At 42.6% G+C, this 27,345-nt stretch overlaps 1 long non-coding RNA gene across 1 annotated transcript; it reads left to right on the plus strand.

The window, feature by feature from the left end:
- Positions 1-15,719: 15,719 nt before the first annotated feature.
- LOC137099883 (uncharacterized) lies at positions 15,720-20,416 on the plus strand. The gene is made up of 3 exons (XR_010910822.1): positions 15,720-16,516; positions 17,251-17,348; positions 18,690-20,416. It is a non-coding gene; the product is annotated as an uncharacterized lncRNA (long non-coding RNA).
- The last annotated feature ends 6,929 nt before the right edge of the window (positions 20,417-27,345 follow it).

Genomic DNA, 27,345 nt, shown 5'->3' on the forward strand with positions numbered 1-27,345 from the left:
TTAGCAAATGGCTTCTTATGGTTTGTGCATGTGTCTAGTGATGGGGTGTTCAGCTCTAATTGAGGTGTGTGTGTGTGTGTGTGTGTGTGTGCGCTTGAATTACAAACTTCACTACACACACCCTGCTGTGGAGAGTGCAACTCATTGGATCCAGTGAGAAATCTCAGCCAGATTTGCATCAATTTTCAGCTCTTAATTTACTCCCTGTTGTAAATTAAAGCATGCAGCATTAATTTGGCCGCCAGAGCCTCGGTGTGTTTAAGCATAAGAAGGAGAGGGAGAGGGGGTCTAAGTGAGTGTAAATGAGATATTTGGCAAATACTTGCCATAGGTACATTTCACCCAGCTATTTACATGGTTAACTGTTTGGCCTCCTGTGGCACTTTACGAACTGTGAGTGTGATCTTTTGCTCAGACCCAATTATGGTTGCAGTGAAGAGACTATAGCAGACTGTTGTAAAAATTAATTCATTAATTTCTAAAGCAAGTCTAAAGAGCGACTTTTTTTTTAAGGTCGGATTTTGTATTGAGTCTTGAAATGAAGTACGGTTTCCATACCGTATTTCTTCCCATTGAGAGTGTGCAGGAAATAGGCCAACATCATTTCATTTAAATATGTAATAGCTTCACCAGTGAACACTGATGTCTTCCCACACGGTTTGCACACCACATTCCTCTGCCACCTTCCTTCCTTTAAAGTTTCATTGGCTAAGAGTGTTGCTTATGCTGCCTTTTATATTGAAAGGGCATCATGATATTGTTAAAATACCATTTTCAGCTCTTTCATCAGCAAAGGTCAGTGCATACACTTGAAGGCCATCCTTTGGACTCTTTAGAACTAAGAGGCTCTCACTCAGTGGTGCTCCTCTGTCAGAAAACCTTGTGAACCGATCTTTGAATAGAGGGCTATTTTAGATGGGGTCATCTTTTTCAAGAGTTCACTGGGTTAGGTAGACCCTAGGCTGCTATTCAAACTGTAAGTGCTTTTTAAAGTGGGTATTGCAATTTGAGGGTGTTTGAAGGTCAATTAAAACATAGTTTAACAAAGAGCATTTTCTTGTATAATCCTTTGACCTATTTACAGGATTTAGTCTGTTCTGTGTTTTTGGACACAAACAGGTGAAACGACCCGCTACAGATGAGGCTCGGACTAGTGACACACAGTGACTATAAACAAGACAATACCAGTGTCATTTTAATCTCTTTACGCCTGTTTTTGGTCACCATGTCTTATTTTGGTCATTTTTTTTACAAAATGAGTCTAAAATAATCTTCACTCAAGATCCATTTACGGTCCTTTCCCAGAGCTTTTACCCACATCACACATTATTCATCAGCATATAGAGTTGGCTCTGTTTTCACAACCACCTGCTGCCTCAAACTTGCCAGTGCTGAAAAAAGCCAGTCAGTCAGTTTGGGGTCATTTAATCAAACACAACTTTATTTAGAGTATAAACAAAGGTAATATAGAAGATTTTCACATGGGGTCTTTCGGCAAGAAATGGCCAAAAGAGTTATTATGCAGACCCCTGGCCTCGGGGCACTATCTCAAATTGCTCCTTGATAATCCGGCCTGAGAAAGCTCCATTCACTGCTGAAAAAAATGGCAGGACCATTGAAAGCTTCAGAAGTAGCTGGTGAACTGACCTTGAGCTGTGATTATTGCCAAGAGTAAACTTTCATGCTTAAGCAATTTTGTCTGCAGATAAGTAAATATCATAACAGGAAGTCAAAAAGTTTTATTCCACATCCATTTCTGCTCTTAGGAGCTACTTTTCTCATACAATCAGTGATGATGATATCTGGGCCACTGACTGCTCCCCACATTTAGAAATCAGCTATAGGCTGTGAAGAATTGGCACAAGTTTGTGCCACCTTAGCCCTGTCCTGTCCATATCTCTGCCTGCTTTTGTTTCCCACGATGATATCCAACGTCGGATACCTGTCCCGCCCATATGAACTGAGATCAAAGGCTCTGACTATGAACAACGGCACACAGGAACCTAAACAGGAAGTGGAACCAGGATCTCACAGATGTGCTTTGATTGGTGTTGGCAAGGCTTTGACGTCCGTGTGCAGCGATGAATTGTCGCTTTCCAAAACAGGTTGGTATAGTACAAAAGAGTTGACCTCGACCCTGTTCAAAGAAAATCCATTACAAAGGATACAGCGTTTTTTAGTAAGTACAAAGAATCTGAAATATGAAGGACGTTATTACAAAATGACATCGAAACGTGGATTACAACACAGTGAAGGGTAATACAGAGTCTAAAACATCAAACCAGAACACAGCTGAGCTTCGAGGCCCTGGGAAAGAACTCACTGCTCACTGCCTGTCACCGCGAACCTCAGCCTCATTTAAATCCACGCCAATCATCCTACCATAGATGGATATAAGTGAGTGAGACCCCCAATTTTGGGTCCTGAACCCCTTCATTTGGAACCTGGATCAGCAATGCGAGTTGTTCCACACAGGCAGAAGCCCAGACAACCGTGGGACTGTGGTCAACCGGGGGGCCTCGTCTGGACCCTGGCCAGGCGCCACTGTGGTAGCTGATCCCCCCGACATGTGACCAATCACATGATGTTATACTGCCTGCTACTCCGTTCTCTAACCAATGACAGACTCTTGAGCTTCCAGTCTGTACAAACGCTAAATGTGCTGACATGTTTAAACAATAACTGCTGGGCCACGGAGAACCAGAACCTATCTATCAAAAAGAAATTAAGACAGCTGTTCACATTTACTGAAAGAGCAGAATATTCCATTCTTAAATACATAACATAGCAGAGAGAAGTGTCTAAAGGTTTGGAACAATACACTTAATCACTCGTGTTTTTAGGATGCAAGCGCCTTAATGACCAACATGTGTGACCGAAACATTTGAAGGCTAAAGCAAACCTTTTAGATTACAGATTTTGTTTTCCAACAGTGCTGACAGAAAAAAGGCATTATATTTCCCTCTCTGAACGCACGGCAAGAATCTGCAGAGAATATGAATCTCACAAATGCTTTAGGAAATGAAGAAGATAGGAAGTTTGACATTGAGGGCCAGAAACTCAATCTGCCATCGGTGTCGAGTAGCAGTATTGAATGCTGTGTTTCTGAAAGGGCGCTGAGGACGTGAGGTATGATAGCTGGCCGAGCCACGCTGGGGCATTCTGTGCACATCCTCCCTGCAGCTGAAGCAAAAGCATCTTTTGTAAGGAGAGTGAGCCCCATTGTCCTCCTTTGGTGTTTATGTTTGTCTTAAATTTCACCTAGTGCACAGCGCAGCCCCACCAAGCCACATCATAGGCATTGTTCTGGGCCCGTGCAGGAATGGTAGCCTGCAGTCACCTTCTTTATGACTGTTGCCATTGTCCCACCACCAACCCCCCAATCTTTTTTGTTTTTGCTCGTTGCCACAGACAGTTCAGATTGTTGCCTGATGTTGCTTCCTCTCGTCCCATTGTTTCCATGTCTCTTCTTATGTACGACTGTTCTCCTCCCTGTAGGTTTATGTGTGTGTCAGTTGGCTGAGTTGCTGGGAGAGAGCGTTAGAGTGGGATTGGAGGGAGGGGGCAGGGGGGTTAGGGTTAGGGTACACAGAGTGCATGTGAAGTTTTATGGCTTACCACATGTGTTTTTGAATCTTTGTGTTTCCACATTTTTTCCCAGGGTGAAGGGTTGGGGAGAGTCTGTAGCATGAAGATGGGGCGGAGAGAGGGAAATTGGGTTCGAGAGGGGGAGAACTGAAGAACCGGGACTTGGACATGTGGTTCTTGTTTGGGGTGCTACATGCAGAGATAGTGGGTCGGGCTTCTCTTTGCTCCAAACTTGCATGAACAATCCACACATCTCACTGAATGTGAAACGATATGGAAGCTCTTGTGCCCAGTTGACGTGCACCAGAAACAGATAAAGCTGCGCACACCTCTTCATTTTTATATCAGAGTCCAAAGGCAGGCACAGACAGAGTTCAGAGGCACGCTTTCTCCAAAGACAAATGTTTCAAATCAGTTTTCCGTTGTAATATTCGACCTGTCAGATGCTCTAGATCAGGTTTCTTGTTGTTTGTATCAGTGTGGGAGAATATTACCATGATGCCCCTGGGCATAGTGCTGTGCTGTATGTAGTAGACTGTGAAACATAACCACAGCCCCCCTTCAGTTTGTTCGTTACAAGCAACAAGTTAGATACGGGTTGGTGTTCACCGAAGCCCTGTGGGTATTAAGTTGTTTTACATGTTCACACCTCCCCAAAACACCAAAAAGCCACAATGAAAAGCCAGTGATTTGATGTGAGATAATCCCTGGCAAAATGATCCATAACAAAAAAGTATATGCGTCATCTGTCTGCGGAGCTAATTTTATATTAGCTACAGGCTAATTCATGCTGTTAGAACCAAAAGTTATGCTCCTATGCCGTTAAACTGCAAATTCATCTGTGTTTTTAAGGGAACATAATGGATCCATGGTATTATTGTAATAAGTGGGACAATTGATTTTTCTTTTTCTATGGGAAACAGTGTTGCAAATTGGTGGTAAGGGCAAGTAGTGTGTGCATAAACCGCAAGGCTGTCATCCAACGGAGTCCTGTGATTGGTTGGGTTTAGCCAAGAAAAGCACTGATATTAAGTTTAGGGCAAGTGGATTTGTTTAAAAGCAAATAAACCAGTTTCATGTGAAGTGCCTGTTACATTTTTGCTCATTAGACCAGACATCAATCTTTCTCCGATCATAGCCAACAGCTGTGAGTGCTTATGCACAAAAAACGTTTGATAACGGACAGAAATTTGGTGTCGGGGAAAATATTCTTGATTAGTTCAGTTTCAACATATGTGCAACTTGTTATATACATTGAATGTCAACATATTCTCTATTCTCCACATGTTCATGTGGTTTTAATTATGTTACCAAGAAAATACATTTACATTAGCAGTCAAGTTGCAGAGGAACTTAATTTTTAGTAACCAAGCATGAGTCTAACTGGAGCAATTCAGAGTATTTGGGATGAAACACCCAATAAGGCAGAAAAAAGGACAAAAGGTCCAAGTATTTCAATTTTGTGGTCATCAAATACAAAACAACAACAACACCAACAACAAAAAGGACCCTGAAGGCCACGTTCTCAAGCAGTACTGGAATACCACATGGCCCTATGGTCCTCACTGCTGGTTATTTGGCTTTCATCTCTAAGTCCTCCTGAACTCCCCATAAATGATGTCAGCTCTCCATTCTCAGCCTTTACCTTGTTGTAAAGCAAAAAGAAAGGGAGGAAGGAGAAAGAAAGAGCCAGGGAGAGAGCTGAACTGCGAGCTGGGGTCCTCACGCCTGCTGGTCTGCCTGGGAAAGGAATGGACCTGGCTTCACATCACACAGCCTCCATCAGCATACGTGTGAGCATGCATGTGAGTGCATTTGATTGCGAGGGAGTGCACGTTCTAGTGCGTGACTGGGAAGGCACACAAAGAGAGGAGAATTGTTTCAAAGCCGAGAATTAGAAAGGATAACAGGGAACGTGTGAGAAAGCTGAGAAAATCAGGGAGAGGGTGTGAGTAAAAAAAAAACAAAAAGAAAAAAAAATCATGTAGCATGATTTTGATGAAAGGAGTCATGAGGAGTGTGACTATGGATTAAGGCTCCACAGGTGCAGAAGAGGAGAAGCAAAGAGGGCTAATCAATAAAATTTAGATGTGTACTGAAAACTGAGATGTACAAAAAATCCTTGCGTGTCCGGCAGAAAAAACTTTTCAGCAGCAAAGGCAGGTAGTCATCAAAAGTCGGAATGAGTGAGGGGAGAGAGGAGAAGGCTGTGATCCAGATATTAAAAAAATGTACGGGGGGGGGGAGCTGCAGAGCTTGTGCGTCCCTGACTGGGCGTGGGTCAGAGTGGGAGTAAACAAACCCACAGCTTAGCAGCTCGTTTGATCTGTTCGACTGCGAAACACTGAGTGGCATAAACAGAAAAATTAGCCTGGGTCAGCTACAGTGGAGGGCTGTGTGTGTGAGTGTGTGTGCGTGCCTGTCATCGGTTATTTTGGCACCGTCCAACCAAATGGGCTTCTGAATTAGATAAGAATGCCATGCTGCCAGGGGAGTGAGTCAAACAAATTCCTGTAAATGTATTGTACAAGTTTCTTCGACCACTCCACTCCTCATTTCCCATTTGGAAGCTCTGCTTCCAACAATTATTGAAGATTTCCAAAACCAACATTCCGACAAGCTCAATTGTGGCGGCAGCTAGCCAGGTGTGAGGAGGTAAGAAAGTAGGTGGGGTTTGAGTGTCACGAGAGTAATTTTCTTCCTTTAAACTGCTACTAATTTAATGAAAACTATTTTCATTCTCTTTTAAGCATAAAAATCTGTTCATGCTCAAAAGATTCATCCCCATCTTCTCTATATCATTTGGCTTTTGAGACCAAATATTCTTTTTCATTTGTTTTTAGAAGTTTGGTATCTGTTTTTTTTTGTTTTTTTTTTGGTGTTTTGTGTGTGTTTGTGGTCATTTAATGTAACCATTCAGGTTACATTCAAGAACCAGGCAGAGAAAAGCTGCACCATGACAATACATTAATGTATCTTTTAAATATTTTGGTCACTTGCTGTGTGTGTTTTTAGTCGTTTTGCACTTTCGGCTGGTTTCCTTATGCTCCTTATTTTTCATAAGGAGAATTATGCACAGTAATTTCAGAGACTCTGGCCCATTGGCCCCCTGACTTTTTAGGCACTAGACGCATTCTGCTCTCTCCATCTCTACTGTGGTCTAGCTACTACTTTGCAGAGATACAGAAGATTAGATAGAGTGACAAAGCTAATAGTATATCTACTTTAAATGTCCGTTCTGCATTGAAAAATTACAATAGCTCAGTGCCACATATTTACATCTTTTGTAAAATCAACTGGTTTTGCTTCTGTTGCATTTTCACCCTGCTAATCACCAAAATGCTCAAATGAGTCACAGAACCAGTATGAGTTTTTTTTTTTTTTTTTTTGGTTTCTGATTGTAAAAAGTTCAAATCCAAAAGGTTTTAGCAGAGTTTTTGATTTAAACGTTTCTGATGAATGTAACGTCATAGGGATGATGAAGAGCAAACTGTGAAAGCGCTGAACCCATCATTAAAATGTTTGTCCCTGATCATTTTCACAACAATCCAAATGTGTGATACCCTCAAGATGTGCAAAACTTGTCAAAGCCCCAAAGCCTGTTTATCAGCCTGCTGACACTGAACATCAGAGGCACCGTGTTACTTTGGTGGACTCTGGCTACCTTTGAATGCTCATTACTTGGTTGAAAAAGAAGCACGTCAGGCGGAAGAACCTTAACGACACGCCTTTGCCTGTTTTTCTAGCCTTGAAGAAGTTAAAATTAGTCTTTTAAAGGCAGAATTCAAAGCTAGGAGCATGAAAAGGGGGGCAGAATGAAATGTCGGCACTGCAGTGTTAAAAGGGAGATGGGAGATGAGAGATCCTAGTGTCTGACTTTGGTGTGACTTCAAAAGGCCGTGTTTAAAGCGGCAGGCCTTAATGCTGGCCTGATAGTAGAACTGTCATGTCTGTGTGACCTCCCACAGCTGGCCAGCCAGAGACACAGGACTCACGCCATTTGTGTGTGTGTGTGTGTGTGTGTGATTTCTTGATGTGTGCATATGAGCTTGTTTGCTTTTTGAATGTTTGTGTGCCAGTGTTCTTCTGGCTATAGCTGTGTGTCTTGATGTGATTGTCTATACGCCTTTTAATGTTTGTGTTTTGATGTCATTGTATGCGCTTGCCTGAGCCGTGACTTTGCGTGTGCGCACAGAGGTTGAAGATCTAAGCCAGGCTCTGCCCTCTCTCCCTATGCACAGGGGCCTTTTTTCATTCTTGTTAAGATTCAAACACTGATAAGCTTTGAACTGCAGCTGTGGACTCTGCAGTCATTTCACCACTTTAGCTCAACCAGCTAAACTTTCCCTTGCACTGCCTTCCACACTATCGCTGCTGCCATTCCAAACCATCACACCAGCCACATTAACTGCATATCAGTGGGTGAAGGCGCACAGCACCATTTATAAAAGCAGGAATTTGCCTTTGATGTAGCAAAACAGACAACTGGTCTGGACATGATGTCGCTCAGCTCGACTTTTTTTGATCTAATGTTTGGTATGTGGCAAACATCTTCCAAATGAGATTAAAGAAAGGTGAAATCGCTGTAATTAATATTCGTTTAAGCCTTCTCCATGTTGGCAGCACGACAATGGGTCTGCTGATCCACTACTTTAGTTTAGATTAAAATATCCAAAAAACAACCGTATAGCCATCACATTTAGTAGGACTCTTCCTCTGCTCATTAATGTTTTGGAGTAAAATGTCTCAAAACCTATTGGACGGATTGCCATGTAGTACACTGGACAGCCTGACCTTCCCAATCATGACCCGACACAGTGTTGGTCATCCCCTGACTGTTCATTTAACATGACAAAACACCTGGACAACAATCAACATCACCATCATCCTCAGCTGCTCGGTGCTGTGTGCAAACGTTAGCAGGCTATCACACGTACCTGCTAATCATCAGCATAAGCATGTTAGCATGAGCCGCAGCATTGCTTAAAGTAGCATCTTTGACTTGTCTCGCTGACTGAACGCAACGACTGCTGTTAATTACCGTCGTGGATTCTTGATGGGTTAATCAATTTTGTATTGCTATTATCATCGTCCACAGGCTCGGTAGATTACTTTTTCTCTATCTTTCAGTCCTTTGTGTTTCTTTCGGTGCGACTCATCTTATCTGTTAGAGTGAGAAAGGCTGAGCAGTCTCTTTCCTGCTCTTTAAAGTCCAACAGGCAGGATACTGCTGAGAGCTGCCTCCCTTCTTCTGCAACTTGTTTGTTCTTACTTCATCTCTCCATCTTCTCTCAGGAGAGAGCACAGACCAGGGCAGATGTTGTGAAAAGACCACTACTAACACACAGCTCTGACACACCTTCATGTCCTTTGCTGCCTGCGAGCCCCGTGTTGACAGTGGAGCCCATCAGGGAAGTTTTCTCTGCATATGCAGCCTTATCCACATCCATGTGATTGATTCCTGTTCTGAACTAAGCTGGCAAAGGGGCCAGTCAGTTAATCATATAAAAAGTTTCCAGTTGTGACCTCCTGGCTCCCAACTGTGTGTTCGCTCAGTTGACAGCGGGTGAGCGGGGGAAACATCAGGAGATGCTCCTGTCACACCCCAATCCCTGCTTTGGTTAGTCACATCAAACGATGTCCATATCTAAACGTCATCCTCAAAGGAAAAACTGTGGGAGGTGTGTGTATGTGTGTTTGGAAGATACCCCCCCCCAGAAAAAAAAAACACTCACACAGACACACATTAACATTTTTTTGTCTTTTTTGTTTTACCCGGCTGAGCTGTTGATAAGGTTTAGTTGTTAAAAAGCACCAGATTGCAGTGTTCGTTAGAGCTTTTTGTGCGCTGGATTTGTGTGTTTTGTCAAGATGCAAGTTGCCAAGGAGAGATAATTGACTTCAAAAGGGATATTAAGCCTTGGAAGTCTCTCACCGGGCTATTCACGGGCAGAGATTTAGCCCCTGTTCTCACTGTTGTGTGTGAATTTGCATCTCACACGTCGAAGCAACTGTTCTGCAGTTTCAGGGTTTATTCCAACCTGTCATGTGGTGATAGCGCACCACAGAGAGCAAATAGGGAACATCAAACACTGATAAACTGATCATGATAGCAGACTGGATTTGATTTGATCTACTCTTCCTCTCATTCACATTCAGCTTCCTGTTTCCTTGTAGCCGCTGCCATTATTGTGAGCATTGTGGTTTTTGTTGGTGGCATTTTACTTCTCATTTTCCTTCTTTTTTTTTCATCCGTTGTTTTGTCCTCTGGCTCTTGTTGGCATCTTGTTGAAACTACAGCTGCCAGTAAAGAGGGTTTTTCCTGTGATGTAGATTTAATGTGCTTGTCACATGGCACAAATAGCATATGTTTGCCTCCGTTGCTGCTTTTTCAATATTCAGATTGGGACAAGGTAGAGGTGACATGCATTTATTTATCATTTCCTGGAGGTTCTGGAGCTGGTGTCATGAGCAAGTGAACAAATAGAGTTAGACACAAAGTTGTTTAAGGGTTTGTTTCAGGGTTGTTTTCACTTTTTAACATATATCCTCCACTTAAGGGGATATGGCGCTTCTTTTTCTTCCTAGTGTTTTTCTTCTCTGTCGCCACGTTGACTCGCTTGTGTTCCTTTTCTTAAACTCCAGCCTGTTTCATCCTCATTGTGCCCAAAGAATGGAGAGGCATGTGTTTGTTTTAGATGGCTCCACCACTTCAGAAAAACAGTTGGTTAGAGAATTAAGTGTGTGCAGGCAATCTCAACCTCCGTCTTTTAAGCAGAACTTTTCTGAAGGCTACTCAGGGGTCTCAGTTTAATTGAACATGGAGCACTTTCTTAGAAGAAATGGGCCTCATCCTGTCTTTATGTCTGCTAGAAGAGACTTTAATAACATAGTTCAAAGAAAGAGAGAAGGGGAGTAAAACTGAGTCATAGAGAGATGTGACGCTTTATGTCTTTTTCCATCTTATTCAGAAAGGCGGAAAAAAGGAGGCTGTGTCCTGAACATAAGAAAGAAGCCACTGCTGGTTTTCAAGAAGAGTGCTGTGCTGTGACATGTAGATAAACTATATATTTATACTGCATGTATGTAGTTTCTTTCACTGGTACCCATTTGTGCCACTTCCCCATCTCCACTTTCTGTCTTGTTGAAAGTGATCGCACATCCTGTGCCAGCACGAGACCCCGGCCCGCTGATTAAAAATGCTAATGTGTCCCGCTGGGTCTTTGATGCTACACCCAGGCACATTAAGCCAGCCAAGATTACTAAGGGCCAGTGTAATCCTTTATTCGGGGCCCGACTCGGGGAGACACCCAGCTGAGAGTCTTGACAGTCACAATCAATCATGTCAGGGACATGTCACACAGGTCTGCTGACCCCCAGATACACAGTCTGCTTTAATTAGCTAACGTAGGAGAAGTAAACAAACACACACACACACACACAAACTCTAAAGTACTAATACTACATCCTCCTACTTCTCGAATGACTTTAGATCGGCACCAAGCTGGGGTCCTCTCAAGCTGTCTAATGTGTGTGACTTAATCATTGTAACCTTTTATGTGTGTGTGTGTGTGTGTGTGTGTGTGACAGAAAGAGAGAAACAAAGAGAGAGAGCAGAAGTCCTTGCCATGATCTTGGGAGCTTCTGATCTTTTTTTTTTCTGGTGACAGCTAAGCAGTAACACTTGGGATGAAAGAAGGATGGACAGACAAAGTGCGAGAGAGAAAAAAGAGAGGAGGAGGAGTGTGTGCGTGTGTGTGTGTGTGTGTGAACGGGGGTGGAGGAGAGCAGAGGAGTGAGATGAGGCTTGTTTTGAAGTTTGCTTGACATCATGTTAACAAAGCTTGCCTAATCCCTAGACATAAAGCTGGGCAAGAACTGTGATGATGCTGTAAAAAAACTTAAAATAAAGCAAAAGTTTCATTTCATTTTGTATTTTCTGCCACAAAGGACCCTGACCTCATGGTCTTAGTATTGTTTTCTGGAAATCTGCACATTTAAAGTGAGGTTTTTAATCTCACAATTCAACAAATGACACATTCCTGATTTTTAAATCTGGTTCTTTTAGAGGCACTAATGACTGCTAGAGGGAATTGTTTTGTTTTGGTTTCGTTTTTTTCTGTCTATTACTGGCATCATTAAAACTGCTTCTTTCTACAAATAAACCCTGAAATGGCCAAGGTTTGGAAAAGATTGTAAGATTGGGTGAAGTAAAACGTAACTGTTTGATTTTGACAGGACATGAGCAAAGAAGCAAACAAAAGATCCCATGATAAACACAATGATTAAGAGGCAGAAATAGACATGTTTGTGCTGTATACAAAATGATTTCAGTATTGTTAGACATCCCTCCTGTATAACTTTCACATTTCAGTTTTTGGAGTATGCAAATACAGTATGTAATAAGTATAAGAAGTAAAAATCCCTTTGTTTATGGGGTGGCTGGAGATGCATTGTATGTTAATCCTGGGCTGCAGGTTAGTGCAAGACTGGATTCAAATGCATTTCTCAGGGAGCTGAAATGCAGATATTATTTCACATATCTCACATCAGTTTCAATGCGATGTGCACTGTTTTACACAGCACGGTTTGAATACTATTTGCACAATTTTATGTAGTGTATTTACATACTTTAAGTGGCTGATATTAGAATTCAGCGCAGACAGGTTGATGTAGAGCTTCCCTCAGGAGCAGAGTTACTTTGCTCTTTGTAACAAACTTCTGACTCTGCTGCACACACGGCTCAACTCCAAACAATACCTGAGCATACCTTTTTTTCCTGCTGTCACGCTCTTTTATTTTGTATATTCTTAGCTTCCCCAGCCCTGAGCGCTTGGCACAAAGCTTCTGTGTGGCCTCATCATCATCCACTGTACTCAAAAATAGTGTTGCTCTCACTTTATAGCAGGGCAGACTCTTGTTTGCTCTGAGGCCTGACAGCGGAGCAATGTGGTTGGAAGGTGGCTCAAAGGAGACAGTGTTGACCAAGTGTGTGTGTGTGTGTGTGTTTCCAGCCTTGATGAGAGCAGGTGCCTGCTGAAATGAATGTGACTACTTTCTGGAAGGGCGCATATAGGCGACCAGTTTGACATGAAACAACCTGTTACATTTCTTCCTCCCTCCACCTCCTCTTCCTCCTTCACCCTTTCTTGTGCCACACGACAAGGGGAGGCAGGAATGCAGGAAAGGGGAAACAACAACAGAGAATGTCCTTCTCCCTGCAGCTATCTGGCAGGGTTGGATTTCAACCTGAACACACACAAATATGCGCACACAGAAGCACACACCTCTTTGTAGTGAATCTACCTCCTGTCTCACCTTTGCCCATTCCTGGTGGCTGATATGTGAGAATGCATTGGCTCGAGGGCTTGGCTCAGGTTGAGGCTTGGCACAACCTCTGCCTATAAAAAATATCTAACGTCTTAAGCCTTTAAGGAAGCATACATTCTGATCTCTGCTTTCTAAATTGTCGGCAGAGGTGAGATGGTTGTATATGATTAACAGTATCAAAGTAATAAGTCCGACCTGCGCTCAGCCAAGGAAAAAGGCGCGACAGAGGCAAACCACTTAACAAACAGGGGGAAATAAAACAGAACCAGCCTGTCAGTAAGTCGGCTGATCAGTTGGGTAGCCGGGCAAACATTTAGTCAGACATTTATGTCAACTATGCTTGAAAACCAGACACGACTGGAAAACACATGACAGACAAGCTAAACCAGAGAAAGTGCCCGTTGGCGGCTCCAACTTTGAGATTCTAAAGCAAGTGACACTCTGTCACCCAACACTTTAATTACCTATGTGTGTGCTGTGTGTGCCTACACTTTACGACTGTGCACTGTACTGTGTGTGTTGGTGTGTCTGCAGCAGTGCCAGACCTGCTTGGCCAGATAGCATGACTGTCACCTCTCATCTTCTCAAAATTGCCACCCCCCCACCCACCCTTTTTCCTCCCATCACCACCTTCTGCTTTGGGCCAGCCCATACCAAGCTTCAGCAGCACACCTTTCAACACATTTTGGTGCAGCTTACATAAAGGTACAGCCTTCAATTTCTTCTCCTGCAGGATCTTTAACCTAAAAATATTTCCTGCCAGCTGTTTTCATGCTTTGTATCTCCTAGTGCATGTGTAAAGTCCATGCACACAACCACAATGTTTTAGTTTGATAAAAATGAGTTTTCAGGACATTGTGATTTATACTCTAAAGGTCTAGATTGTAACAGATCCCTCCAGGGTCAATATATGGTTTTTTGGGGAAATGTCAAAACGATACATACCATCCCATACTAGAAGAAACTCGAAAGACATCAAAATCGCACTGTAAAAAAGGACTGCATTATACTGTAGAGGGAAACACAACACATGTAAATGAGTCAAAAAAGAACATTTCAGTCCAGAATGGAAAACATCTTAACACTGACAATCTAGAAAGAAACACATTACAAACACATTGTAAAACAGTCACATTCTAGAAAAGAACAAGGCAAAATGAACCTGTTTAAAATGTATTTTGAGCAACTGGATCACAAGGAGACACCTGAGACACATATACATGCATCTCCGAGGTGTCTGGTAGACAACTACGGTCCAGATTGTATCACTGCTGTGTCCTTTCTGCTAACATGCGACAATCAGTCAGACTGTCACCAAGCCTGCTTCACATAGCCTGCTGTCACACTCTAGGTAGTGGGTAGTGGGTGGGCACTTTGTGGGCCATCAGAGTGGTGGAGGAGTTGAAGGGTCAGGCATGCTCTCACCATAACAGCCATGGTCCATGTCTTGTAATAATGAAGTATTTTCAGAATGCATTAGAGAATATGCTACAAAAGCGATTTTGGTCTTCTCAGTTTGGATCACAATCTCTCTTGGTGTTCGCATTTAGCTCCATCCACTTGTTATCTGATTACCTGAGATATACTTTCAAACCAAGTTTTATATATTTACTCACTTTCCACACCAGCATCATGCTTGTTTACAGTATCACCGCTTCTCATCTCCAGTTTGTTCTTCGAAGGTTTTCTCCAAAGATCCATCACTGTCCTCCTGGCCTGTCACCTGCACATGCTGACTCGAGGTGTTCTCTAACCCTCCTCGCTCTGCTCCCTTCCTCTCTGCCAAGTACTGCTGATATGCACAAACACACACCTGCAGCCAACAATAGAGGCCTTGTTCTGCGTGGGCCCACTGCTGATCCCTCTATCAAGCACTGGGATCAGGACATGGGCGGCTGCCATGCAAAGACCACAGTGCTTCTGAGAGTTGCTTATAAGTACAGAAGCCTGAGCCGCACATGATTTTTTACTTTATCTGCGGCTTTAATAACGACCCCATCATTCAAAATAAGGATGTTATGCAAATGGAAATTTTTGGTTTGTAAAAAAAAACAGTAGAAATGTTTTGGTTTTTTTTATACAAGCAAATGCTGCTGAAGAGATGGGAAGACAATCAGTGGAAAAAGCAGACCAGTGTTTGATATAACATCTACCGTCACTACATGTTTTGGAAGCTAAAGCCAGATCGCCACATCTAAATTCTGTGTTTTTTCCTTCCGGTGCTGCTCAGCCACAGTCATAACACAACGTCCCCGCAGCCATGACATCACTGTCTAAATAACATGCTTGTTAGGAATCTCCCTTGATGTCTGTTGCTGCACAGAGGGATGAAAGTGAGTGAATGAAAGAGAGGGCAAAAGCCATCAGACGCATCTTCAAGAGCAGCCTTTGGCTTCAAAGGCAAACCTCAGGCGCTGTCACAGAGAACAACAGCTGATGACGTCACAGACAGCACACAACATTTAACCAAACCTCCTTACTGCCCCAAAGCATCAGACCACAAAAGAAGAGGAAAAACAAAGATGCAGAAGAGGTTTGAGGTTTTAAGAGGAAGAGCGAGAAAAACAGAAGGATCCATAGAGAACGAGGGTTCATGTGGGTCAATGTGTGCACACATCGGGGTGCAGGCGTGATCTGAGCAGCAGGGAGTGATCCCATTTTTGGGATGGGATGGAAAGATAAATAAGCCAGGGCTGCTGCACAAAGAGAGGCAAGGAGGGAATGGGAATGTTGCGATTCCAAGAGGAAAATCTATCTCTCTCTCACACAAACATGTGTTCAGATGGAGAGAAATGGTAAACTGTGTGTGTGTGTGTGTGTGTGTGTGTATTGTAACCATGGAACATGAGTTTTAGAAGTTTGTTATGGATTTGTTTTCAAAATGACAGGCTTTCACAACAACTCCCTTCCAGTGCCGTGTGCCAGCAAGGAGCGTATGTTTTACATCATGACTCTCAGTCTGCTTTCTCGAAGTAAAGAATATGCTGGCAGCAAAAGATCTGGCCATACTGTGTAACCTTTTCTTCACAGGGATCCTTGGGTTCATATTCACAGATGGTGATCTTATTTCCAAAGTGTTGGTTTAGCTTAACAGATGACTGTCTTCCAGGTAACATTTTGTTTCATACTCTAATTTGCCTTTAAAATTTGATTCAACCTACATATGTTATATTTCCCGTAATTTCTACAGTATGTGTGTTTGCAATACTAATAGTGATGGGAGAAAAAACTCATTTTGCTTTTGTTGCGTAGTGCTGATACCAAACACAAATCACAATTAACCACTTAGCTACATTTCCCATTTGCTGTCCCTCCGTCTACAAAGGCTTGCTATCTTTGCACAGAGCTTGCAACCTAACCTCTTTCCATCAGAAATCATAATTCATGACATAGTAATTAATACAAGCTTTTCCTTCTTTGTTTGCAAAAATGGAAACCTGCAGAAACCTTTTTCCTAAAGCTTGGAGCCAAGGAGTAAAGAGAGGATATTGGCACCAAACAATGGCCATAAAAATTCAAAGTATCCCAAACAAACTTCATCACTCCCCTGCCAGGCCTGTCCTCCCCTCTGGTCTCCCTTCCCTTTCATCCTCCTTTGGTAAGTTCTCCTTCTTCCTCTCTCTCCATTCTCACTTCACTTCGTCTCTAGGCAACAAGGCAGCGAAGGTCTAAGCAGAAAGAGAGAGAGACGGGTAGACCGAGATAGTCAGTTGCTCTTGAAACTTTGGAGACAGCTATGCGAGGAATGCAGGTGCCTGCTGTGAGGACAACAAAGTGAGGAGGACCTCCGTAGGAGAGCAGCGTGGGCAAGTGGCACGTCGGTGTGAGGGAACCAAGCCCACATTTCAAATCTGCTCATGTTGTTCAAAGCTGACTTTCAATGGTTGTCACTGTGTGAGGCTCCTTGAGATACTACGTGACAGAAGGCCTGAAACTCCTGAGCAAAAAAAAAAACGAAATACATTTGTACTGATTATCGAACTGATTATCTTGCATGATGAAACCCACCTGAAATATTTACAATTTAAATTCCCACAGAAAGATAAGTGTATTTACTGCAGAAACATACTGGTTATAGCTGAAATGGACTGTAAATGACACAACCCTATCTGACATTTTTAAGGGATATTTCCTGTGTGTGACAAAGAATAGCTGGGTGGGCCGAGTTGTCATAAGTGGCAAAGAAAAAGTAGAAACAGATATGAACCCTTTAAAAAGAGAGTCCAAAGACGTGACCGTGTTTTTCTGTCTTTCTTAGTCTTTTTGTTCCTTTGCTTTTTCTCTTCATCTGATACCTCTCTCTCTCTCCTCCTCCTCATCTGTTTTATTCAGCAGAAACAGAGAAGCCACATCACACAGAGACCAGAAGGGTTTGAAAAGAAAGACAGAAGAGAAGAGAAGAGAAAAAAGGAGAAGAGGAGATTTTACGTGTAGGCGAGAGCTGGAGTGAATGTGTGTGATGTGGCTGGGTAAAAGGACACAGATGACAGAGAATATTTCAGACAGATATAAAACAACATTATTTAGTGGTGTTGTGTGTATGTGTGTGAACATTGAATGTCCATGCCAGTCCTAATGTCCATTCATCCATCCGTTATCTTTACCGCTTATCCTGGACAGGGTCTCAGGGGGCTGGAGCCTATATGGCTCCAGTCATATGTCAGTGGGCGAGAGGCGGGGTACACCCTGGACAAGTCACCTGTGTATCTTAGGGCCAACACAGACTGACAAAGATTCACCTTCAAACATTCCACAAAGAAAGATTAAACCTGAAACCTTCTAACTGTGAGGTGGCAGCGCTAACCACTGCATGACTGTGCTGCCCGATCCTTATGTGCAACATCCCACTGTTTTTCGTCCAGTAGATAGATAATTGCTGACGCTGATTTAAAACAATGCTCACACAAAAAAAATTCAAAAATTGCAAAAAAAATTGCAAAAAAAATCCTCAATTAAAAATAGGTTTGTATTAATAGAATATTATGCTCCAAATTAGAAATGGGGACACATTTTTTGATAAGACAATGTGTCTAATGTTAGTAAGTGAGGTCATCACAATAGGAATTATGTAAGATGAGAAGTAAAAGAAACATTGTAAAGAGCCACATTTTGACATTTTAATAAAATCCTTGCACATATTTAATGTTAAGGTACATGTTAGATTTTTCATGTGAGCTTAATTTAAAAGGTGCTTGTGCGTCTGTGTATGAGCAGCTGCCCATCTGCCTGGCAGAGTCTAGGGGCCCTGAGGCCCTCACATGCAGCTACTGATGTGATTTAATGGTGCAGGTCAAAGTTCAAGAGCCTCTAGTCTCTATCTGGATCTGAAGAAAAGGCCATCAGGAAGGGATTAGACTGGAGTCAATGGTCCTGGTGACAGGTCTGCCACCGGTTCACTTCACACACACACACACACACACACACAAATAAATACACAAACCTTGTGTTTTTACTCCTGTATTCACACACACCCCTGTGTTAGCATTTGAATTGGATTAGTATTAATATAATACTATTATATAATTGTTTCAGCATTTTGAAGGATGTTATGTTTTGTGTTAAAATTATGTAGCCATAGAAAGCTGAGCATGTGTGAAGTTGCCCTTTAATTTTTACCATTGTATAAATATTACCAGTGAGGAGACTGTTATGGATCCACATTAGCATTAGCAGCCTGACATATTTCCCCATTGTCTTTAGCTCAGAGTTCTGAGATTTCAAGAGTAAGTTCCTTTAACTTGTAGAAAGTTCATTTAATATCCCCATTTCAGGAGAGAGCAGTGGAAACCTAAGGAGAGCGTTGTTTATGAGGAGCTGTTTGACAGACAGGTCTGCAATGGCTGAAGAGAAGTGCGTTTGATGAAACATGGCAGGAGCCAAATCCCAGTCAGCCCTCTTTTTCAAATCTACTGAAGGAGGACTGTGTTGTGGAAACTTGCCCAAAGTGTCTCAGAAGAAGAGAGCGCTTTTCCGCAGGTGACGGAAAAACTATTGAGCTGGGGGAATAATGTTTATGTATTAAATTTCAAGCACTTCCTTCCTGTGAGGAAATCAGATGTAAAGGTATGTTCTTCTCCCTCAAGGATCTGACGTATTTCTTCTTCATGTTCAGTTTTTTTTTCTGTATTTCCCTTCTTCTCAGTGTCGTGGTGGAGTGACAGACTTAGGCACTCCATCATCTCAGCACGCAGAGGATGTTTGAGCTAAATATGCATACAGGTCGCTACCGAAGGTGTTGCTCGGCATTCTTTTAAAATTCATCATGTGGGCAAAGAGTATTTTCTCTCAGCCTCCGACACCTTTAAGTTTGGGTGGTGGAATATTAAAAAATACCTACCATTAAAGGCAATATCAGTTAAAGGCGCTCCCTATAGACAAACCAATTTCTGGGCTATTTAAGTGCCTTTCAAGAAAATAGCCCAGCTTTTGATGATGATAGAACTTTAAACTTCAAACAAACCTTATCCAGCTCTAGTGGGTTTTTCTCACTTCTCTTATCTTCTTATGTGCGATGTCGGCAGAGTGAACGTCTATATATTCTTACTTCCTTTGTCAGCATATATAAACAAACCCAAGGCCTTCTCAAATGTGCACCTCCCTGCTTCCAAAAGTTTGATAAAGTCCTCCTCTTTCTCTCTCCCACTACTCAGAGAGGAGAAAACGAGTTGTTAGCTCTTTGAGCCAGCTATCAGAAAATCCAGGGGAAATTACGCTGAGCGCAGCAGCCGTACAGCAAAGGGTGATTACAAATTCAAATAGATGCTTTTACTTCAATGGAAAGCTTTGAAGACCTCTTAATGAGCAGATAGCTGGAGTTAAACATTTGTGGAAGTGCCATCTTCGAAAGAGAAAAGGGGGAGAGGGAGAGAAAGAGGAGAGAAGGAGGCGAGTGGAGAGGAAGAGGGGGAGACGGGAAGGTTTTTGATCCTAGCAGATATCTGCAGGGCAGCGCACGAACAACTGTCTATCTCAGACCAGTGGTTGTCTTTTGAGAGCTCGCTGTTCTAGGCTCTGTTTAGAAGCAGGGTTAGATGAGGCCCTGTGCACAAACTTGCACCAGGACAACATCCCCGCTGCTGCCTGCTGATCAATGTCTGTCAGATTTGAAAGACTGGCATATTTGATGAAAACTGGATTCAGTTACCAAAAAGGGAGGGTGCAAGAACAAGAGAGCTGCAGAGGACCAAATACACCATAGAATGAAATATTGAAAAGGAAATCAGAGCAGGAGACAGGGCAGGGGCAGGCCAAAGACGAGAAAGAAAAAGAAGTAAAAGAGATGACGCTAAATGAAGTGAGGAGTCTTCTCAAAGAAGAACGGTACGAAGAATTAAGGACTGGAGCAACGTAAAAGAGGCTGAAGCAGAAACAGAGAGGTTTGAACAAGTGCAAAGCAATGGATAAACAAACAGGGAGGGAGAGGGAGACAAACGTGTTGTTCCTCCATCTCAGCAAAGCAGCAGGAGTCTAGTGGAGCTTTGAACTTGACCCCCATTAAAGGCCTGACGATGGTTTAAAGTGAACAGTTGAAATGAGTTGGAGCATTTTAGATGGTAATTTACTTTTGTGTGTGTGTGTGTGTGTGTCTGTGTGTGTGTGCTTTTGAGAGCCTTCAAGTTGTTCATAGTCACACCCAATTTAACACTGCATGATAAAATGCTTCCTTATAGCTTTGTTGTTTTCTGCTCTTTTCTTTTTTCTCATTTTTGGATTCATACTTATTAGAGCAGAACGTTAAAGCTACAATATCCAATTTAAGCTATGATGCTTGAAACTCGTCCACTCTGCTCCTCTCAGACCACCTCGCTCTCCCTGCTCCACTGTGCTGCACTCTGTCCAGAATTTCACTTAGATTGATTATAAGATTAGAGTAAACTGCAATGCTTCAAAATGTAGTAACCAAGCAGAAATTATTAAAGTTCTCTGGTTCCTGAAAAGATTGTCGGCCACTTAAAAATATTTAGACACATTTTGGAGCTTATTTCTTTCCCTGATGTTTGCTCACTTTTGACCATCTTTAAGATGATAATGTGAGAAACTGGTCAACTCATTGCACAGGTCATTATCATGTTCACTTTGTTCCAGTTCGCTTTGTTCCAGTTTCTGACTGGAACAGTTTCTGACTGGAATCAGGATCATGAGTTGAGCAGGTTTGTAAAGAGGTTTTGAAAAGATGACTCTCTTGCCCATGGAAGCAAATGCTGACCCTAGAATAACAACACTTTTTAGTGGCATCATTCCTCTGTAACAATATAAGGATGTGTCCATCGAATCGACACGCGAATCGCCTTATACACAAAATATTAAATCAAGAGTGTCCTGAGGGAGGGCAGCTAAGTCGGAGCCAAACTAATGGAGCTTCGCTGACTTATGTTATGGCCTTTTTGACCTTTGACTTCAGGCTGTATCTCCCATCAGGTCTGCCAAAGTTAGTTAGACAAGAGAGCCAGTCTGGCACCACCACCTCCAGGTTTACTCTCAGCCTTTGTCCCTGAGCCTCCCCAGTCGGGTCACAGGTTCTGGGGATATGCCTGGGACAGAGGGTGTGTGTTGGGGGAAGGCTCTGGTTATGTGTCTGGATGAGTTTGGTATGTAAACACTGAGCATCTGTGATCTGGTGACACATGAAAGGAGTCTGCCTGTGGGGGGACTATGTGCCCATACTCTATATGTCCACACCCCCCACCTAAATGCATGCAAGCACGTTGACATACACATGCATACACTGACACCAGATTTATGTATTTATGCGCTGCGGCGGCACAGCTCAAAGGTATATGGCTGGAGGGGGGTGGGGAAGAGTAGAAGGGGGGGGGGCAAGGCTGTTTGGTCTGCAGACAGAGATGGATTGGGTGCGGGGAGGGGGTTGGAGGGTGGCCTGTAGGTGACAGCAGAGATTGAAGGGCAGGAGGGAGAGAAGGGGTGGGAGGCATCTGGACAGCGACAATGCTGATTTATACAGAAGTTCTCATGGTGAGTGGTCTAACAAACCCTCATAGACTGAACTGCTGTATTTCTTACAGAAACTAAGTAAAAAAAGGGTTTTAACAACTGAAGCTGTGTTAATCAGCTTCCACTTACACTGAAGACGCTGAATTTTTTTAATTTGTGAAACAGTATGTGAGCAAAATCCTGCTATCGCTGTCTCTAACCGTTGTAAGTAACCTTAACCTTGGCTAATATTTAAGCTCTATTTGGGCACTAGACCTCAAACTGCTTTTTTAGCCCGTTATGAAGCGGTTTTATAGAAAACCTTTCATTTTATATTGTAAATCTTAACGTTTAAGACCCAGGCTTAAAATGAATTTGTCTTGGTTAGCTGCTGCACAACATAAAATAATGTACACATTGAGAAATAACAAGAGACACAAGAGGTTGACCCTGAGACTCATAAAAGGAAACAAAGGAGCAGCACAACAGAAGGGGATCTTGATAATGAGGTCAACAGCAATCTGATAGAAACTGTTTTGCGGCTTGATGTTTTGATCCTAATGGACCCCAATCTTTTGTCTTTTGCAGTCTTTTGCCAGAGAGGAGTTTGTCAAACAGTCTCCGTCCAGAGTGGGAGGGTCAGAGTGTGAAAGGTCCTGCAGCAATGGCAGATAGCAGCAAATCTCTGCTGACCAAATAATTGCTGTTGTCCTTGGCAGTGGAGGCAGGAGAGGAAGAAGTTAAGGATGGACACCATCACTGAGTTTCCAAGGTTGAATTTCGTCAGCTGCCATCAGGTGGACCTTCTCCCATGTTCCTGAAAAGTTTCTTTCATTTTTTTAAAGTGTTCATCATATAAAAGTGTTATCATATCAGAGGGTATTATTTTGTTTGCTCCTTGAGGCAAATCTGGGGCAATACAAATAAAACTTGATTTAAATTGAATTGATTTGGTTTATGTCTAATTGTAAATGTAAGCTCCTGCATGAAGACTATTAAACAGTAACAACAGCAAATTATCTTTAGATTGATTAATTGGGCTTTAAGTAGGCCTTTTAAGATATTTGCTTTGTTATACCTTGAGATATTAAATATCAGAATGCATTTAAGTTCTAAGTGTCTTTTAACTTTTGAATGAAAACTTAATGCTCTACTTGCGAGATGTTTTTCCAAACATGCGATTCTTAAACGTCACTATACGGTGTCTTTTTATTTCTAAACAGAGAGCTCTAACATTCAAGTAGCTTCTTTTTTCCCATAAGAGTTATTATGTTTAATGCCTCGATCAGGTTTCTGCCTTGACAACTTTAAGTGATTCTGTGCAGGATCTAATCACACATTAGGAAAAATAACATTACGGTGCTGCTTCAAAGGCGTCCAATCATAGTCCCTCAGGTCTCGTTGCCTTTTTCTTTTCATACAATTTTCTACTACTTCTGTATTCTCTGTCTTTGTATTTTAGTTTTGTTTCACTCAGTTCTTGTTGTTCTTAGTCTTATCAATACTATTTTAACCCACTTTTCACACCTTTGTTTGTAAATCTGGCATTTTCAAACCTTGACAACTCTGTTAGGGTTCACAACTAACTAACCCTTTTTGGATGTGTATTAACAGCCATAAAAGAAATGACTCCCCAAAAAAGTGACCATAGACAGACTATTAAATTCAAGCTAAAGTCATCTGAGGTCATTGAAGTCATGGCTTTCATGTCAGAGACTGTTGTTAAAACTTTACTAAAGCTTTACATCAGAGTCATATCATATTATGTTTGCTGAAAATCACAGACGGTATTTTCATCATAAAAATGAAAACAAGAATCGTTTCAGCTCCCAGAGCTTTCACTCTTGACTGACAAACAAACTAAGCCGCCAAGAGTAGAGAGAGAGAGAAAAGGAAAGAAATAAAGGGGAGATGTCTGGGTAACTTCAATAGCCTCTCTGTGTCCATCTAATATGGAGGACTAGCATGCTGGGAGTTGGCCCTTTCCATTCAGACAGACCCCAAACTAATAAAGACCTCTTCTATGGCCCCCAACCTGAAACCCACCCACCAAAGCCCTCACTGGTACAGGCCTCTTCCATGGGAACTTACAATCTGCAACGTAATCCCACTTTGGCCCCTAGAGAAGCCTTTCCAAACAAACCATGTGGGTCCTAATACCCAGGCCTTCACAAGTGGCTCCTTGCTAGGCCTGAGCTCCACCACCAACAACAACAACGTTGCCCTCCTTCTTCTGTTTTTCTCATTCTCTCACATTTCTTCTTTCCATGGATAGATGACAAAAGAAAGGGATCTCCTTCTAATTGCTTCGAAGATTGAAAAGCTGGGAGGGTCTGTGGGCAGCTACAGGGAGAAATGAGACGAAGGCTCTGCAGGCAGCGGGGGACTGTCACTCTGCCTTTACCCGCCCTGGGTGTGCAGTAGCCCAGATAATGGAGCTGGCAGGGCAGCCTCTGTGCAGAGCTGGGCTGAGTGGATCAGAGCGGAGGCGGGTGACTCCCAGGGCCTAGCTTTACAACTCAGGCCAAACCAAGGACTATGAGAATGTGAAGGAGTTGAAGCAACTCTGCTGGAGGCCTCCTTCACACATGAGAATGGACGTCTGGTCTTCACAAGTCAGATTCAGAAACCCCAGGAAAGGGCAAAAACATGCTGTATTGGTAGCCATCCAATTCCTGTCCTGCATGAACAGTCCATCCACTGTTGATCAGTGTGATGGTGGATAATAAGTGTGTGAACACACAGTTGGGGTGGTCTGTGACCTTTGGATCTGTTGCTATGACATGCAGAGTTGCTAATAACTCCCTCTCTCTCTCTCTCACACACACACACACACTTTCTGCAGGGAGCTTCTATTCCAAGCCTCTTTTTCTTGTTCTGCACACACAGCAGCAGCTTTGAAGCTTGGCAGTGCAGTTTTACTCAGCTCTTTTAGTATAAATGTAACAATGGGAAAAAGGTTGCTTTAGATACCACTCCACCAGTAATACCAGTCACAATAAATATTCAAACTTAGATTTTTTTTTTATTGAGTCATAGTACTTGCATGTCATGGTTAAGTTCAGTGATTGAATACAATGGGGTCTGCTTCTCTATTGACATGATTTTCAAAACATTTTGGCCTGGTGGATCAGTGTAAGAGCATTGGGTTGGGATACAGAAGGCTGCAGGTTACAATCCTACTCCACCAGGTGTGGCCCCATCCAGCCACCAAGGGCCACCTTTGTGCCAGGAGGGTTTGGGCAGGTAGGGCCAAATCAACGTGCGGAACACATTCTGCTGTGGTAACCCCTAAAGGGACAAGCCAGAAACCGTTGATCTTTTTTTGATTCAAAAGATTTTGGCCTTGCTAGCTCCAGAAAGTTTCCCCAGTCTCCCCTCTATGACCTCCTTTCATCCCTCCATCCCTCCATCTTTCTTCTTTTTTTAATACAAATCAGCCACTCAGTGCCATGCACATGTTTTAGTGCTATTTGAACTCTGGCAGAGAACTTCAAACGGCTTTCAAAGTGTGCAGAGTTTTTTTTTCCCCTCTCATGCTCTCTATCTCTTTCTCTTTTTGAAAAGAACACAGCCATGCTTCCAAGTACACCTGATCAGAAGGTCGAGAGACAGGGATTATGATATGCAAATGAGGCTTTGTTATCAGCGTTGACATTTGGTATAAAGCTGAACAGAGGAGAGGTAGCATGAAAAGGTGGCGACTCACCCCCCTCTAACCTTTTTAGCATAACGTCCCCTCTTGAACACATTGGACTACCTAAGCCCTGATGTGTTTTTTTTTTCATTTAGATCAAAAGGTTACACACAACAAAGAAAGGCCTGTGTGGAAAAGGGAAAAGTGCCCTGTACACACTTATGTGTACTTTTACATAGTCAAGACTGTTGACTGGTCAGCCCCAAAGGTGTGTGCACGTCTGCATGCTTGTGTGTGCGCGTGCATGCTTGTGCGTCTGCACTTGTGTGTCTGTGTGTGCACAGTAGAGCGTTGACACACATATAAGACATGATGTCTGGATTCAAGCGTGTCTCGATGAGGCTGTCGTCTCTTATGCTGTTTAGTCAGAACAGACCACTTTGCAATTATCAAACACTGTAGAAAGTCTTTCATGTTGCTCCCCTGCTGTGACAGGATAAGGACGAGGACACACACACACATACACAGAGATTGTCAAATACACAATGAACATGCATATGGTTCCCCCCCTTTGTTCAATCTGCATACAGTTCAGTTCAAAGGAGTCCAAGTGAGGTGGCGGTCTGTGCTACTTTTCCAGCTATTAGCCTCACCCGCCATCTGCAGTGATCTAGTGAGGAGTGGGGTTTTACGAACTTCATAAAGGGACAAGTATTAGAGCGTCAGAGTGGAGATGGGCTGTCTGGCCTTTGAGTCTAGCAGCAGGGGTCCTGAGTGCTTTGATGTGAATCATTCTGTTAAATAACTTTTGAGAGGTAGAGGGAGCTACTGAAACCTTACAAAAGGCCAAATCCCTGTTATATAAGTGGTAATTGATTCAGTTTTCTCATTTTCCTCCAGTTGCACATTAGCGACAACAACACTGAGACAGAATGTGTACATCCATCATTAATATAAGCATGGAGCAGCATTCTGTCTTCATCACAGTGCAGATGTGTCGTCTTTTTTCAGTATTACTTAAAAAATGTTATCAAAACACCACTCTGATGATTCTCAGAAAGGAAAAACAAATAATATGGCAGCAGAGCAGATTGTCACAGTGGCTGATCATGTGTGGTCATATTGGTTGTTCATCGGCAGAGTTTGAAATGTTGATTTTATTTAATGTGGACATCTTAAGAGTTCGGCCTTAACCTCGGAGTCAGCAGTTGCAAAAACAGCCTCACCACAAGGTCCATTTAGAAGCTGTTCCAGGACCTTTGATCATATGACATGATCTTCATAAGCAAAAGGAGTTTGCCTAGTTTTCGTGTCAAAATGCCGAGATAAAACATCAGTGAGCCTCAAGTGATCCCTCTGTAATTTTCTTCATCCATGGTCTTATGAAACAATGTGTGTTGGGTAATGACATCCTGATTATGGCCTTTTCAAAGTATGAAAACACATGATCTCTCTAGTTTTGGGTTGAAAACACAATCCGTAAACTGTTAAGTGCACGGCTCAAGTCTGCCAGGTGACCTTAGCTGACTCAATATCTTCCTCATCTCTCTTCCACTGTGTTCTGGAGCAATACGTGGCCCCCAAATACTTGGGAATTACATAAGTGCTGTAAGTGCAGACCACAGCATACATGATGGCAGGAAAAGTATGAATAGAAAAATATTTTTATATCACAAAATTCATTGTGATTGTGGAATAATTTTCTATTGTTTGTGTATTCTAAAACAACAACAACAACGACAACAACAACAACCACAACCACAACTCCATACACTTGTTTGCAGTGTTTTAGAAATCCCAACAGTTTTTACCATTTAAGTTTGGCCGAAGTGCTTTAATGGGCTGCGGCCTCAGGGTGG

The sequence above is a fragment of the Channa argus genome, chromosome 15 (genome assembly GCF_033026475.1).
Source record: "Channa argus isolate prfri chromosome 15, Channa argus male v1.0, whole genome shotgun sequence".
Classification (NCBI taxonomy): domain Eukaryota; kingdom Metazoa; phylum Chordata; class Actinopteri; order Anabantiformes; family Channidae; genus Channa; species Channa argus.